Below are 17,298 nucleotides of genomic sequence, written 5' to 3'. Positions count from 1 at the left end.
GAGTTAAATCATAATTGTAGCTATATTTCTATAAGCATTATCTCTCCAGCCTGTATCTATGCGCATGGCCAGTGCTGTAGCAGCTGTTGGTAAATATTTTGCTCTAATTGCAGTTCTTGTCCATGCTGCTGCCAATTATTTGGCTTTACACGCAAACACAGCTCGCTCACAGTTTGCTGTCCCCTCGTCTGAATTGTTTGGCTATTGTTTGGGCCACTATTCGATTCTGATTTTTATCGCACAAATATTGACAGCATGTCACAGTATGGGTGTATGTTTGTATGTATTGTATGCATTGGTCATTGATTTATATATATCTCTAAATATATATATGTGCATATATTTGCATATTCGTCATAATGTCTGCTCATTTATCAGAATCAATCAATGCCAATGAAAGGAATTAATACTGTTGCAATCTCTTTCCGTTGCAAATTGTATTTCAAATTTTTGCTTCTATTTTAAATTTTTGCCCGAATTTATTGTAGCTTAAGAAATGCTCGAATAATTTCATTTTATTTTATTTTATTTTTTCATTTATTATACCTTTCTGTTTGTGTGCGCTCATTTCATTTTTGCATGTATTTTCCTTTGACACGTTCGCCCAATAAAACGAGTCGAGACTTTCAAGGCGTCACGTTCAACCGAATGGGGTAGGTGTATAAAGTGAAGGCTTTTTCTTTTCTTTTCTTATGTGCTTCACTCTCTTTTTTTTTTGGCATGTTTACCAATTATGCCCCCGTTGCACCCCACGCAAATATGTCTCTAACTTAAAGTAGAGCAAATGTCAGTTGGAATACGTGATTTCCTAAAAGAACAAATACTGTGAGTCCTTCAAATAGTAAAGATTTTTAAATCAAAGGATTTTTTGCTTTTTTTCATTGAAGAAGTTTGTAAAACTCGAGCTGTTCATCAATATTTGCTTAAAGGAATATGGACTTTTTTGGTACTTTAACACTTGTTAGGGACATCAAATCGTCGGCATAAAATCAAACGGACTTCTGTTTTATTAGCCATATGGTGCTGGCTCTTCAAATGGTAATAAAGTGCTCTTTAAAATCATTTTTGGAGCGTAAGCAAAAATGTATCTGGTATTAAATTTATATGGCTTTAAGTTCGCTGCGAAATGTTCCGCATACGCCATGTATATCGCTTGCCTAATGATGTATCAATAACGCATTTACGACACAATTAAGGCCCTGTCTGAAATCAATGCTCAAGTCCATTAATGCCTAACCGCAAGTTATTAGCCATGCTTTTGGTCCATAAATTGTGCTATCTATGAGCCAGCGCGCCAACATAAAGATGCCACGCCACAAGGAGTGCCACAAGTCAATGCACGTTGGGGGTTCAGGGAACTCGTGGCATAAATTTAAAATTTGTATGCACAGTAATATTGCGCATAGTTTTGGCCATTTAACTGGCTGGGTTGGTCCTTTGTTGTGCCATGATATCGATAAAACTTTTCAACCCGCATCAATAGTTAAACTAGCTCTCAGTTATGGTCGAAGGGTTTCGTTGAACCCGGCCAACTAAGAGCGTCCGTCTGTCTGCTGCTCAATTTAATCAGCCAGCATCATTGGCCACAAATCTCTGTATATATAGTTCGACATTGTTTTTGGCTACGATTGGGTATAAAGCTTATGCGTAGATAAGAGACGAACCACTGGAGGCATATCAGAAAACATGAAGTATGACGAGTTATCTCTGACTCGCTGTTTATGTCTCTGCATATTCAGTCCCGCTGAATAAATTAAAGATTATGCTTCTACTTCTATATCAAGCACATGGACTTTTTTGAACTTGCCATTTTCAGCGTGGCAATTAAAATCGCAATTTAAATAAGGCTTTGAAGCTTATAAAACCACTTCAATCACACTTGACTTATATGCGAGCTGTGTCGTATAGTTTTTGGGCTTCCTCATTGCTGCCAAACTTATTAGAATCAGAGTTGTTCTCGAGGTACTGCCGTTAGTTATAGGGTATCTTCTATTCAAGTACAGTCGGCCAGCAGTAGTTCTTAGAGATTTGATAAATGAAAGCAGCAAGCAAGGCACAAGTCAATTACTTCCTTCGGCTAATGTGCGTTGTTGTTATGGCAGTAAGAGGGATGAGCAAGGGCAAAGGATGTAGTCAAGGCCGCAGTTGTGTCGGATAATGAGAGGGGAATAATAATGATAATAAAAAGAAAAACAACATCTGCAAATAATTAAAACTATACAGTGCGCAGAAGTAGCTGTAATACCAGCAAAACACGAATGTAGCTGCAGCGGGCATGTTGGAAAGGCTAAAGGGAAATGAGGAAATGTCACTCGGTAAGTGAGATGCATAAAACACAAACGAGAATAGCGCGAAGAGCACAGAAGCTATGCACGAATTGCAGATACCCTTCGGGTTAAAGTTAGCTACATTATTGCGAAGATCTCAAGCTAAAATTTGCTACATTTTTGCTAATAATAATTAGCAAATTAATATTAAATTCATTCAACAACAAAAAATTCCTATGATTAAATATTTTGTATTATTATTTATTATGTATTATTTATTATTTATTATTTATTATTTATTATTTATTATTTATTATTTTTATTTATTATTTATTATTTATTATTTATTATTTATTATTTATTATTTATTATTTATTATTTTTATTTATTATTTATTATTTATTATTTATTATTTATTATTTATTATTTATTATTTATTATTTATTATTTATTATTTATTATTTATTATTTATTATTTATTATTTATTATTTATTATTTATTATTTATTATTTATTATTTATTATTTATTATTTATTATTTATTATTTATTATTTATTATTTATTATTTATTATTTATTATTTATTATTTATTATTTATTATTTATTATTTATTATTTATTATTTATTATTTATTATTTATTATTTATTATTTATTATTTTTATTTATTATTTATTATTTATTATTTATTATTTATTATTTATTATTTATTATTTATTATTTATTATTTTTATTTATTATTTATTATTTATTATTTATTATTTTTATTTATTATTTATTATTTATTATTTATTATTTATTATTTATTATTTATTATTTATTATTTATTATTTATTATTTATTATTTATTATTTATTATTTATTATTTATTATTTATTATTTATTATTTTTATTTATTATTTATTATTTATTATTTATTATTTTTATTTATTATTTATTATTTATTATTTATTATTTATTATTTATTATTCATTATTTATTATTTATTATTTATTATTTATTATTTATTATTTATTATTTATTATTTATTATTTATTATTATGTATTATTTATTATTTATTATTTATTATTTATTATTATTAATAATATTATTATTATTATTTATTATTTTTTATATAAAAACTCTATTACTTAGATCGTAATCTCTTCCGCAGCTTGAGCCGCACAAGCTGTGCGCCACAGTGGTTGGATCCACTTCGGGGCTTCGTCGTTAATAACCCACCGAGTTGCAGTTGCCTTCGTTGTCATTTGCATTCATGCAGCTAAAGTCCTCTCATTCCCCCTCTTCCACACACACACACACACACACACACACACACACACACACACACACACACTCAATGCCCGACTGCAAGTCTTTTAACTATACTTGTCTGTCTCTCTTTTAATTGTTGTAATTTTCCTCGGGCATTTTGCTGTTGTTGTTGATGTATTTTGTTGCTGTGTGGCGCCAGCTTGACGCCACCACCGAACAAGGCAGGGGCTGAAGGAAGGATGGGTTAAAGTCCGCTAGATGCGAATCAGTGGAAAAATGTTGCGCAGGACTCCAAACTGAAACTCGTTAATCAACCGTGGCAGTTGGCATCGCGTCGATCGATGTATGCAATACCAAACAATAGCCAGCTGATATTCCATGTAATTGAATACACACACACATACGAGCACACATATACATTCAATGTATAAAGTAGCAAGGCCTCTGCTTTTAAGAACAGGAAGTATGCAATAAATTTGTTCGCCTCAGTAAAAACTGCCGGCGAAGGACACAAGGAAGACAGCCGTAAGAGAATAAGAGAGAGAGAGAGAGAGAGAGAAGGAATGAAATTTATATTTATATACATATGGGACGGTTGAGATAGAGAGAGAGAGAAAGCTGCTTGGCTAGCTCATTAGCATTCGGGGTCGTCCAAAGCATAAGGACATGTGAAAGGAAGCCAGAGAGGTGACAAGGCCCAGGCCCAGAAGTCAACTGGACAAGTTTACTATGTTTTGTGTACTTTGTGTGTTTTCTGTATTTGTGTATTTGTCTTCATCATCATCTAAGCAGAATTTCAATTGCAAATTGCTTTTCCAAGAAGTCCGGGCAATGTTGATCGTTCCAAATTTTTGTATTTACGCAAATATAAACACTAAGGTTAACTTGGGATTACTTGTAAAAATACTCGGAAAATATATTGACAAGGTTATTTAAGAAATCAACATACAATTGATATATAAATAATTATAAATATATACAAAAACATTTAAGAATGTGCCCAACAAAGAGAAAATCTGAGCCTCGTATGATCTGCGTATTTTTATTAGCATAATCACATGGAAATTGAAATTAATCATTGCCTAGTCTAACTATAAACTCAAACCAGAATATCAGAGTTTATTGTATTGCATAGTCTATTGTATACTAATATATCATTTATGTGTGCAGCTTACAAAGCTTTAAAAACAGTGTTAATCTGAAAAGCAATACAGAATTCTTGCCAAACTGTTCATTCCTCATTTAACAGATATGCACTATAAAATATATAGTTGCATAACTTAAGGAGCTGTTGCAGTAATCGCTGAGGCCCAAATTTGAGCGCAAGATTGAAAAGTAACAGGCGAACAGAAAGTAATAGCGGCGTAAAAATGTTGTTAACAGTGAGTTAACATAGTATAAACTCAATTCATAATATAAATTAAAATAATTCCATATGCCTAAATTTGCCTTCATAAAAATTTAACATAATATCACACATTTTTCTTAAATTAAATATTGATTTCTCGTGCTTTTCAGGCTTTTCATTGTCAGGCAATGTGCAATGCTCATAGTGATTTATCGATTTTCTGTAAGCAAATGAGCTGAACTGATTCGACACAGGCCGGCGCTACCCTCTTCCCAATCTAATTATTTGCATGCCTTAAAAAAGTAATTATGGGTAAACTGTCTACTTGAGTGAATAAGAAATACCCCTCATTTGATATTTATCGCATGCGGACTTTAAATGGGGCATATCTAGCTTCAGCCAGTCTCTGTGCATTTTTCTCTCTCTCTCGCTCTCGCGCTCTCTCTCTCTCTCTCTCTGTATTCTATTTACATATTATAGAAACTGTGAGCCAACAAATAAGAAAGTCGTATTATTAATTTGCCGCACCGCACGACCATAAATAAGGCTGTCTCTCATAAATATGTAGATGTGAGTGTGTCAGTGTGTGTGTGTGTGTGTAGACAGCTAGTCAAAATACATATGCGTTTCAAAGGACTTGCCCACTCGCCATATGTTGCGAAAACTGCGGCTTTCTGGCTGGCGTAACTCGGCTCGTTTTTCTTTTAGCGTCACGCAATTTTCTTTAGCAATTTATTGCTATTTTGACTCGTTGATATGTGTGCAATACAAATAGACGAAAAATTGAGCACCCTCTCAGCCATCAGAGCCCCAATTCCCAATCAGTCGCCACGAAAGGCGTGGGGTGTGGGGCCTGGGCGCACTTTGAATGCCAGAGCGAGACAATTTGTAAAGCAGGCAATTATCCTTATTAGCTGCTTATTTATAGCCAATGTTTGTTTGCTCCGTTTTGTGGCATTGACGCATAAGCGATGAGTGCGTATTGGCGTGGCGTTGGCAGGATATGTTGTGCTTAGTTGCTCGACGCAACAGCTTGAGGGTCCCATTTGCCTCATCCTTCTCCGCCCCCTCCTTGGTGCCGTTAAGGCAGGAAATGAGTCTGGCATTGACTAAATGAGTTGTCTGCTTTATTAATGTAATTTTCATGAGAGTCACTCCGTATAGCAGGCTTAAAGTCATCCAAAATTAATGCATAATATATAGACCTTTGTCCCGAGTAGATTACCAGAGAGGGTGTCCTCTAACAGCTACACAGACATACGGCACATTGTCAAATCAGCGACATTTTTATTACTCTCGCCTGGGAGTAGGCGCCTCCGCACTTCAGCGGAAGTGCTTCGTTTGTGTGTGTGTGTGTTCGTATTTACATGTTGATGATGTCGTTATTAAACACATAAATAAATTGTGAAAAAAGCTCGCACTGCGTACGCGCATCTTACAGCAATAGAGGAGCAGGAGGAGGCTGTGGCGGGTGCTGGGCAGGAGCAGGAGCAGGAGCAGGAGCTCTGTCTCTGCTAAAATGTTGTATGTACTTTACAAACGCGCAGCAAAATGAAAAAACTTTGTCTCGTGCTTTTTCGCAGGTCGTGTTTGCATTTCACCAGCTCGCACCACAATCGCCCTAACCCACAGTGGTGTCGCCTGCCGCATTTCGTTGTTGACTTTGGGGCCAGCGCTTTATGACTTTATTTCGCCAGCAAACATGTGCAGCAGCTGTGGGGCGAGGTTCGAGGGTCGAGGGGTGCACGAGGAGTGTTTGAGTATGCGGCAATTGACAATTAATTGCTAGAAAGGACAAGCAGGAGTCATGAATCGTATTCAACGCAGTAGACAAAACTGTCACAGCGCATCAAAATGACGCAGCATATTTATAATTTATAGCCTACGCAGTCGGCGCACAGAAGAATGCAAAAGTCAATAGAGAAGGTATTTTAAAGTCGGCTGAAAATACTCTGTATGACTTACGGATTTCACATCAGATTTGCGTAACAACTTGGCAATACCCTGTATATATACCCTGTATATAATTAATGGCACAACTCGCTTGAGTGTGAGTGACAAGTGATGGTTACTAATTAGCTGAGAGATAACAAACATGAGAGCAAATTTGTAATATCCTCTTGCCAGAGGACACTGGCCGAGCTCTGGCGCCAGTTCACACAAGCAAATAAGTTGGCGCTGTGCATGGGTCAGCAGCAACTTAAAAGTCATTTTGTGGCTTCATTTGCATGTGGCTTGTCTGTTCCTCGTTGTGTCTGACTGTGTGTGTGTGTGTGTGTAGGTAGCTGTGCAAGGGTCTCCAGTAGAGTTGGTGATTAGTAGCCAACGTCTATCAACAGTTGCCCTAATGCCCGAGCAACATGCAACACCAGCAGCAGCAGCACTAGAACTGACCTCATTCTGTTTACAGTTGCAGCTGTTGCTACTAACTAACCAACGCCCGGTAAACCCTAGTTCTGGAACCACCCCGTGAGCCCCCCTTGGTGACTGCAGACTGCAGTAAATTCATCTGACTATCGGCCCCATTGGAGCCACTCTTCAGCACTTTGCTTGTTTTTGCACAATTGACTGAGAATGTTTAGTGGCGCCCCGTTGCACTTGCACCTGGCCACTCCGATCTGCCGTTCATTTGTGCGGCAAGCACATTCAGGCAGGCAAATCAAAGAAACGTTGATGTGGCACGTTTCTAGGTCGATTTGCAACTTTTTGCACTGGCTTTGCAACGCTTTTGCATGTTGTGGCAGCACCTTTGTCTAATTGTTTGTTACCTGTGCAATGACACGAGCTGAAAGTAATCAAAATTCAGTTTCTTATCGATTTGATAAAATAAAATTTATATTTTTTACTGCTTTTAAATTTTATCGATTCCATAGCACCGTTTTCTCTCTAAAATATTTTTGCAGATCAAAATATTATATCAAAATAATAGCAAATAATTCTGGCCTCTGATAAAATAAAATTTATATCAATAGTTTTGTATGACTGTTTAAAATTTTAAAAAGGAATAAAGCAAAAAATAAAAAAAAATTAAAAAAAAAAAAAAAAAAAAATAAACTAAATAAAAATCAATAATAAAATTTAAAAAAAAATATTCATTCGTATGCAGGCAGTTCATTAAGTTGAAAAAAGATTTGCTTCTAATTGAAAAAAAAAAAACTTGAATTTAAATTTCAAACATTCCATTCTTCGAGCTTTTCAGCTTAAGAAGCCAGAAGGCTTTACTCTTCAATCCAGGCGAAATCAACTAGAATTAACTTTATTCTATATATATGAATATGAAAGCTCAAAAGTAAGGCAGCTAGAATATAGATTTTGTCTCTGATCAGCAATCAAACCGAAGAGAATTAAACTTATATTGGAATGATTTTTTTTTTTTCAAAAAAAAAGTTTTAAGCAGAAGACTCTTAAATTTCTATAAATAAAATAAATATATTCACTTTTAAGCACTCGTATATCCCATATACAAATGGTTTACGCTCTTCTGACTCTTCGTTTTCATTCAACTTCTAATTCAATGTGAAGAGATCAGCTTGTGTCATTTAAGCACACTGGCAAACCCTTCTTGGCAATTGAAGTTGCAGTTGCACAACGTTTGTTTGGTAAAATGACTTTGTTTGGCCGAGTCGTTGATTGTGCGCTGTTTCTTGGGCAAAAGTTTTTGTTCCAGATTGGAAATTTGCCAGTTGAACTGTGAAACGGTGCGTATGCGCAATCTGAAAGTGTGCAAATGCTGAAATTGAAGTTTGTGCACAAGTTGAAATGCTTTGAATAACCTGAACCACATTCACAAATTTTGATTATATTTCCTGCCCGGATAGGCAGCAATATTTTCACAGTTTTTTTTTTTCTTTCCCTTTTCTCAATTGCAGTTACTTTGATCAAGTTGCCGATGGAATTGAATTGAGGATGGGGCAGCATATTTATTTTCAACTGTGGGGGAGGCTTTGGAGGTAATTGCCTAGTCTTGGAGCACATTACGTCACAGTCGAGCACGTCACGGCGTATGTGGAGCGCTTTGACAAACGACTGACAAATGCGCCAACCTCTAGCCCTGAGTAGCCCTGCCCACGTCCACGGCCTAAAAGTCTGCGTTTATTTGTTTCGCAGAATGCCTGTGTCTGTGTATAAGTGTATAAGCAATATGCTACACATATTTGCTTTGTATTTATATTGAGCATACATGTTACGAAAGTGGCGACTTTTGTTGTTGTTGTTGTTGTTGTTGTTGTTGTTGCTGTTGTTGCTGGGTAAATAAAGGAGAAGGCATTGGCAAGTGCGGAAGGCGCCTCCTGCACTGCCTACCGGCTGTTGATGACTTTGCCGAATCACCCGAGAGCCGTCACTCGACACTCGACACCGTTTGGCCTGTCTGCCTCAAATGATGCGCAATTTCTCAAATCTTACTACATTTGCCCACATCTAATGGCGTGAAATTCAAAATGGCGCTCAGAGGTTACCCAGAATCAAGCGGGCCGGCACAGCCAGACCCAGACCCAAGCCTAAACCATTTGCCATTTATCAACTTTATTAGCGAGTGAAAGCAGAATCGTGTTTGCGCAAACTGAGGCCTAGGCTGAAGTCGAGCAGACATTACATAAAATGATATCCATTTAACAGAAAGGTTAAACAATAAAAGTCCAATTTACCTCCTCAGATTTGATATGCATATGCTATTGTATCAAAAAAAAAAAAAAAAAAAAAAAAAAAAAACTAGTGCAAGTTATTAAGAGACGGGCTCATATGCAAATATTTTAGTTAATATTCGAAGAGAGATATCTTAGCAATTGAATGGGTAGAATTTCGTATACAATCGAGTCTAGATAATTTGTACCCCGCTAAATCAAAAATCACAATAAATCGAAAGTAGAAAATGAAAAAATAAAACTCTCGATAATTTGAATTTCTGTCTAAATCGAAAAAAAAACTGATCCATTTGCTTACAATTTTATAAATTATAAATCCGTAGGAAAACATTGACGACATATTGATTTATATGCATTTGCCTTAACTAGGTGTTCAGGCTAGTCAAAGCGCAGTTGATTAGTTTAAGCAGGCGACACTTTTCTGTTCATGGAATCAACTTCAGCATTAAACCCCGAGAAATCCTTTGCTGGCGAGCAGTCACTTCACCTCTCTTACAAAGTCTTGCAGAGGGATTAAAATTATTTTACTGGCTGGCTGGCAAACCGGGCAGCATTGCTCATAGACTGCATCGTCTGCAGTGCTACAAAGTTGGTGTAACAGTTTTCGGTCATGATTTTTGCATTGAACCCAGTTGTAAAGCTGAGAAGTTGCTGCAACACATTGCACATCGCATTTGCAACTTGGTTCGCTCGCTCGCTCGCTCTCTGTGTTTTATGTGCACTATTCAGAGCGTTGGCTTCGACGCCTTACTTGGTTTATCGCCTTGGAGCAGAACAGCAGAGCTCTGCCCCTTTTGGCAGCCAGCCAAAAACTTTGTATCCAAGTCTGAAGTAGTTTCGACAAATCCCATGCAGGTTTTCCCTTGCGGACGCCACTTCGATGCATTTGGTAGCAGCAGCAGCAGCAGCAGCAGCAACGTCGCATTAATTAAAACCAAATTAGAGTTACATTTTTTCTCCTTATTCTCTTTTGACTTTCGGCTTTCAAACTTTACACTTTGGCTGCAACATCATTAAAAAGTTCTTAGACGCTCGCGCATCTTTTCTGGGCGATTCTTTTGTGGCCATACACAAAAAATCAAATGATTAGCAATTCAAATGAGCGTCGTGGCTAAATAACGGGCACCTGTCTAAAGTCCCAGGACAATAATAACAACAACAACAACAACAACAACAACAACAACAACACCAACGAAACATTAGCATGACAGCTGTACCACAACAAAGTTTTTGCTAATTAAAGAAGCATCAAAGACCGCAAAGCTACGTAATAGAAAAAAATGTATAAATTTACCATAGTAACAAATGATCGACTGACAGATATGCTATAAACAAGTTTTTAAATGTATGCGCTATTCAGAGGGATAGAAAAAGCTATTGGAATAAAACAAAATGAGAAAATGATTTCAGATATCAAGTTGTTTCTGGTATTGTGATGTATTTAGGTAAGTCTCATATACATAAGGAGAGACAGCGAGAGAGAGAGAAAAAAGCGAGGGAGACTTGGAAAGCGGCAGAGAAACGGAGACAGAGAGAGAGAAAAAAAGAGTGAAACTAGCAGAGAGAAATAGAGGCAGAGATAGAGAGAGAAAAAAACACTGAGAGAGTATAGTGAGAGAGAGAGAGAGAGAGAGATAGAAATAAAGAGAAAGAGGGGAAATGAGTGAAAAAGAAAGAGAGAGTGATCTACTGAACTAAGCTAACCATATATTATCTTAGTCAACTTCACTTTTTATTTTAAAAGTTTAGCATGAATGAATGGAATAATAGTGGAAATCAAGTTCTTGAAAATAATATTACTCCTCTTTGATTATCGGCCTTACACATAAATTCATAAATATTACATATGTAAAATATAAATCCTTTCATTAACTATGTCTATCGGCTATAGCTCCATTCCTTCTGGACAGCCTAAATTGCCTATTAAGCTGTTTTATGGCATATTAATATAGTGGTAATGAGCTTTTAATATAGTCAACAATTTCTGAAATTTAGTTAATTTGGCGTTAGGCCTTTAAAATTGAATTGACATTAAGAGTTTAACCAATGTGAGTGTCTATGCAGCCTTTCTTTGAAAGGCGCAACTAAAACAGCGAAACGATAACAATTTGTATATGAATACATAATATATATTTGTATATATATGGTTAATTAATACACAGGCAGTGGTTGCCCTTTAAAAAGTTGTGAAAAGCCGCCTGGCCAAATGTTTAGTGTGTGGGTAGGCGCATTTGTTGCCACAAATTTGCGGGCCAAATGCAGAAGGCTGAAATTTAAAATGAGTTTACCAAAACATTTTGGTCGCCGCCGTGGCTCGGGCTCTGGCTGTGGCTCAGCTACAGTCGGTCTGTCATGCGCCTGGCAGGCAACCAACAATGCTGCATAGTTCTCTAGGCGCGCTGAAATGTGAAACCGTTTTGTGAGGATGCAAAAAAATAACAAAAAATACCAGAAACAATAACAACAATAAAAGAGCCATGAATGAAAGGAACGTTTGCGACGTCAAAAGTTGCAAATTGTCAGCAAAAAGTTGGCAAACCAAAACTCACACGCACACACAATTGTGTAAGTGTGCGTGTGTATGCGTGTGTATGCGGGTGTGTGTGATATAGAAATAGAGCATTTGGGTAAAGTTTTTGATTTTTGGCAGGCGGGCCATTTGTGTCTATTTGTGTTGGGTTTTATGGCGCCTCTAATTCGAGAGCCCAAGCAAACATATTGTCAGTGCATCAGAGCCGGAGGACGACTTGGCTAACAGGCGGCCATGCAAAGTAAATGTGGACAAAGTTTTTTGTTTCTATTTGACTTGAGAAGCACTCACGTGTGCGTTATTTGGGCAAAAAGAAACGTTAGCTTTGCATCACTCAAGACATCAAATACGCCCATGAATTGGAAGTTAGATAGGCATGGAAGTAAATGCGACTGCGCTAATTTAGTAAATGTTTAAGAATACTTTAAATGTGAATGAATTGTGTTTATGCTGATGAAATGATGATCAGGTGACTTAAAGTGATGGTGGAGGTATCGGTAAAGGTAAAAGTGAGGGTAAAGGTAAATGTAGAACTATAGACCCCTATACCTTAAGCTTTTAATGTAGAGGTAGATATTGAGGTAGAGGTAAAGGTAGATGTAGATGTAGATGTAGATATAGATGTAGATGAAGAGGTAGAGGTAGATGAAGAGGTAGAGGTAGAAGTAGAGGTAGAGGTAAATGTACATGTAGATGTAGATATAGATATCTATAGATGTAGATGTGGATTTAGATATAGATAGAGGTCGAGGAAGAGGTAGAGGTAGAGGTAGAAGTAGAGGTAGAGGTAGAGCTAGAGTTAAAGGCGGAGGTAGATGTTAGAGGTCGAGGTAGAGGTAGAGGTAGAGGTAGAAGTAGAGGTAGAGGTAGAGGTAATAATATCATCATAATAGATATATAGTAAATCATCGCCAGAGAAAGTAAGACCTTGCCAATATTTTGTTTTATTTCGTAATATTCAACTGAAGTAGATTATGCATCTAATGACGAATGACAAAAGGAGGCATTGCATATACAAAAGCGAGACATACAAAATTTCTTTGATTAACCAAATCCTATTTCGCAATGTGCGGGAGAGTAGTCACGAATAACTTTATCAAATGTCGATAGCGTGAAAAACCACCAAAACCATTATCAAGTGGAGGCAGAGCCATAAATATCAACAATTTTCGAATGCGTGTAACTAGCTCTGCTCGGCTGGGCTCTGCTCTGCTCTTGTGGATGTTGATTTTATTAGGCTGTCGAGGGCCAGCCAGCAATTGTTTGCCTAAAAGTTTTACGCACATACAACCTCACACATACACACACACATTGAACTTTTGTCAGATTTTTGCTTTGTTTGTTTTGTTTTTAAGGGGCGAGCACGTTCGCTTTCACTACAGTAACCCGGACCAGGACTGGGGCTATGGGACTTTTGGGGCTCGTCCTTGTTGTTGTCAATGTCCCCACAGATTTTGCACGTTTGCTATTTTGACATTTTTTGTGATTATTGATTAGATAAGCGCCCGACGACACAAAAAGAGAAATAAAAAAATAAAAAAAAAAAACAAAGAGTGCCAAGTCTTCGCATAAAGTAAAACAAAAGAAAAATATAAAAATAAAGAGAAAAAAAAAACCAAAGAGCCAAAAACTTCTCGACGACACTTAAGTCACTTAACATGGCCAAATGGGGGCGGGAATTTGATTTAGTCCTGGGCGAATTCAGTGACTGCTTCGTAAACTTAAATAGCGATTCATCATTAAAGCGCTGTCGTTATGGCCTGACAGCTTGGCCAAAGGAAGAGCAACGGCTAATCAAAGTTTGTCATGCAACTCACGCCTGCCTGGGCTTAGGCCGTGTCCTGCCATCATTACACACGCACACACACATACATACATATATTTTTGGACAGGTGTTTCTGAAATGCGTTTCGCCCTTGTTTGATCAAGTTTGTGGCCAAAGAGCAGCTCAAAGTGAAATGGCAGAGTGTGGGAGCTGCCATAAGCTTCGCCTGTCAGAGATTAGATTGAATGGAATTGCCGAGAGATGTCTTGGGGCTGGGGCTGGGGCTGGGGCTAGGGAAGGCTGATCGGCAAAGCCTATTAAATGCCCTTATGTTCGATTTGAGATAAGAGATTTCCGTTTAAGGCCTGCCCGAATAATACAAGTTATTTTATTCGAGAGTTCACATGAAAGATATTTATGTGTCATAAATAAATAATTGTGGCATTTTGTTCTCAATCAAATTTGTTGCATAACAGATATCGTAAACATATTAGAATTATCTGTTGAGTGGCATCAAATTTTTGCGAAGTATTTTGTTACTATTAAAGACAATATTTTATTAGATATTTAAAGTTAAATTTAAATATCTTAAACGTTCTAAAAATTTAGAAATATTTTAAATATATATTATATCATTTAAATTTTTCCCATCCCTTGCAATTTTGCAGCTCTTTTTGTCGATTGATAGCAAGTGCATACCTGTTCTGATGACACCTGCCCAATTGGGTTGGCTTTGTGTCAGTCAATCAAACTGCTCAAAGAGGCATTTATTTTTTATAGCTGTCAGCTATTGTATGGCTCATCTGCACCCCATCGCCCCCAGACTGTCCTATAATATCAGACAAAGGCGCGAGACAATGCGATGTGGCAACAAAACAATAGATATGAAAAAGTTAAAATAAGCGAGAGTGGTGTAACTGGCAGAAAGAGAAGACTACGAGATATCCTATAAATAAGACACTGATTAGTTTTCTATGAATATAATATAGCTAGACAAACAAAGAAATTTACATTATATATATCTGAAATATAATGGATAAATTGAGGCAATTTTGATAAGAACAGATATAATAAGATACAGCTCATATATATATAATATAATAGGTACAACAAAATGTTGCAGCAAGAATTTAGTGATAAAAATAAAATAAAATATCAATATTATATTTCATCATGTTACTTTTAATATTCGTTTAAAATTGTTTCTAATTATTGAGTATCATTAAGTTTTATTTTATCTAACATTTAGGTTTCCATTCCATTACTATTTTCTATGATTGCAGCTGTATGCTCTGAAATATTTAGCTATATCTGTTTCAGGCCTGACATAGACATTGAAGAATTCATGATCTTAAAGAGTTCATGTTTCATGCTGTGCCATACACTTGCACAAAAACTGTGATACTCTTTGTCAATATTTATTTTCAGTGTTAAAAGGGCATGCGAAGCGAATAAAAAGGAGACCCCAGAGATGAAATGGCACACAATTTTTTAGAGAGTTTTTCGAGCACTCCGCTTAGGCCCCTCCCAGCCCCGCTTGGCATTCGATCATTGGTTCATTGGTTCACTTTGCATATTTACATATTTTGCTGAGATGTGTTTGCGCTCTCTGTGGTAAAACACAATCGTTTTGCTCTCTGTTTTTATGCTCGCTCTCGTGTCTAAATTTATCTATAAACAAAGTCATTTATATCTATGTATATACATATATATATATATATATATATTGAGATATATGGGCGACATTCTGCCTGTTTATAATATAGTAAAAGAAAAAACTGTTGTTTCTGGCTAATTGAATGAATGAATCTGTGCAAAGTTCTCTTAAAATTTGCTGCTTTTTTTTCTTTATGTGTTGTCTCAAATTTTCCACGCTCATTCTGCGTTAGCTTCGTAATTTTGTTGATATGTCTCTCTTGCCTGGGCTGGCTGTGATATTTCAAGGTTCGTCAGTTTCATTAGCACATTGGCGGATCATTTCGCTACACTTAATGACAGTCGATTGTTCAGATAAAATTGCACTTGTAATTAACACCCAAAGGGCATCGTTAACATCATTTAATACAGTTTTTAGGGGCATTGCGAGTGGTCCAGGCTCTTGATATCGGCATTCTTTCGGGTGCCATCTGAAGACACAGAAACTGGTTTCTTTCGTTATCGACGAAATATATAAATAATTTTTGTGAGCTCTGCACTCGAACGAAAGTGGAAGATGAATAGCCTGAATGACAAGCCGATGACTTTGATACTCTAAATAAGTGTATTTTAATAAGCTGTTCAGAGATTGAGATATTTCAATGAGTTTGATTGTAATTGACGTTTGAATGCAGTTGTTATACATTTTTGGAATATAAAAATAACTCAAAATAAATCAAAATAATTGAATAATTAAAGTTTACTAAAAATATATTAAGTATGTAAAATGCATGAAGACTAATTATGACGGATTAGATATGGCATACTTTTACTCTAATAAAGATATAAGTTGATTATCTATATGTCTATATATCTCTCTATATTTTTGCAGCCTTTTAGTTGTTTTAGCAATTCGTGGAGCTCAGTTTGGGTGAAATGAGGTAAGAAATTGCCGCAGTAGCCCAAAAAACGGCTTAAAGCGCATTTCATTAAATGGCCTGTGTCTGCGCCTGATCGTCCGTCCGTCCGTCCGTCTGTTCGTCTGTTCGACTTGAGGAACAACGTCTTCCGTTATCTTTTAGCGATGTGCGTGTTTTATTTATGTATTTTTTTTTGGTGGAACCGGGTCCAGTTTATGGCTGGACATTGCAAATTGATGTGCCGCGAATGCAATAATTTGTTGTTGTTGTTGTTGTTGTTGTTGTTGTGTACGCTGCATTTGTATCCATTTTGATGCGTTTACCTTGCAGCTGGGTTGCATAAAATTTAATGAGTTTTTTAGTTGTTGTTGTTGTTGCTGTTGCTGCTGTGTCTCGTGTTGCGGCTTTTGGCTCATAATTTTAAAATGTAGGTTAAGCATTTTTGGCATTTCTCGAGTGCCAAGTGGCCGGACTTAAAAGTCACACGAAGGGTAACCAAAATCGGGCAATTGCATTGCTTTCAAATCTGTGCGCTAACGCAGTCTAATTGATCCCCCGGGCTTGTCAATTAGCTGTCACAGCCAGTCACATATGTGAGCAAAACGAGTGAAAAAACGAAAAGGCAACTGTAAAAGACATACTTCAGCAGCTCGGCATCGACTCAGTTGAATGATACTGTGGAGGCCCAACACGCATCTCGAGCTGGCCGCTGGCTTGGCATCTAACAATAATCCAAATTAGAAAGAAAAAAAAAACAAAATGAAATACAACTACAACAAATAACAACAGCTACAAACATTCATGTCGTAGACAGAGCAGACAGACAAATTTTTGCAAATGCAATCGCAGTCACAACAAAAAATCTTTTTCAAGTTTTGAGTTTCAGCTTTAGCGTGCGTAGCGTGGGGGGTTGTGTGTGTGTGTGTGTGAGTGTGC

The 17,298-nt window shown here is 36.6% G+C and overlaps 1 protein-coding gene across 6 annotated transcripts in view; it reads right to left on the bottom strand.

Moving 5' to 3' along the window:
• Positions 1-17,298, bottom strand: part of LOC6577043 (calcium/calmodulin-dependent 3',5'-cyclic nucleotide phosphodiesterase 1) — a 101,324-nt gene that overhangs the window by 48,624 nt on the left and 35,402 nt on the right. The gene's annotated exons all lie outside the window — the stretch shown is intronic.

Source organism: Drosophila mojavensis, unplaced genomic scaffold, assembly GCF_018153725.1.
Source record: "Drosophila mojavensis isolate 15081-1352.22 unplaced genomic scaffold, ASM1815372v1 contig_36, whole genome shotgun sequence".
Lineage (NCBI taxonomy): Eukaryota > Metazoa > Arthropoda > Insecta > Diptera > Drosophilidae > Drosophila > Drosophila mojavensis.
Note: the sequence above shows the minus strand (reverse complement) of the source record. Positions and strands in the feature narration are given on the sequence as shown.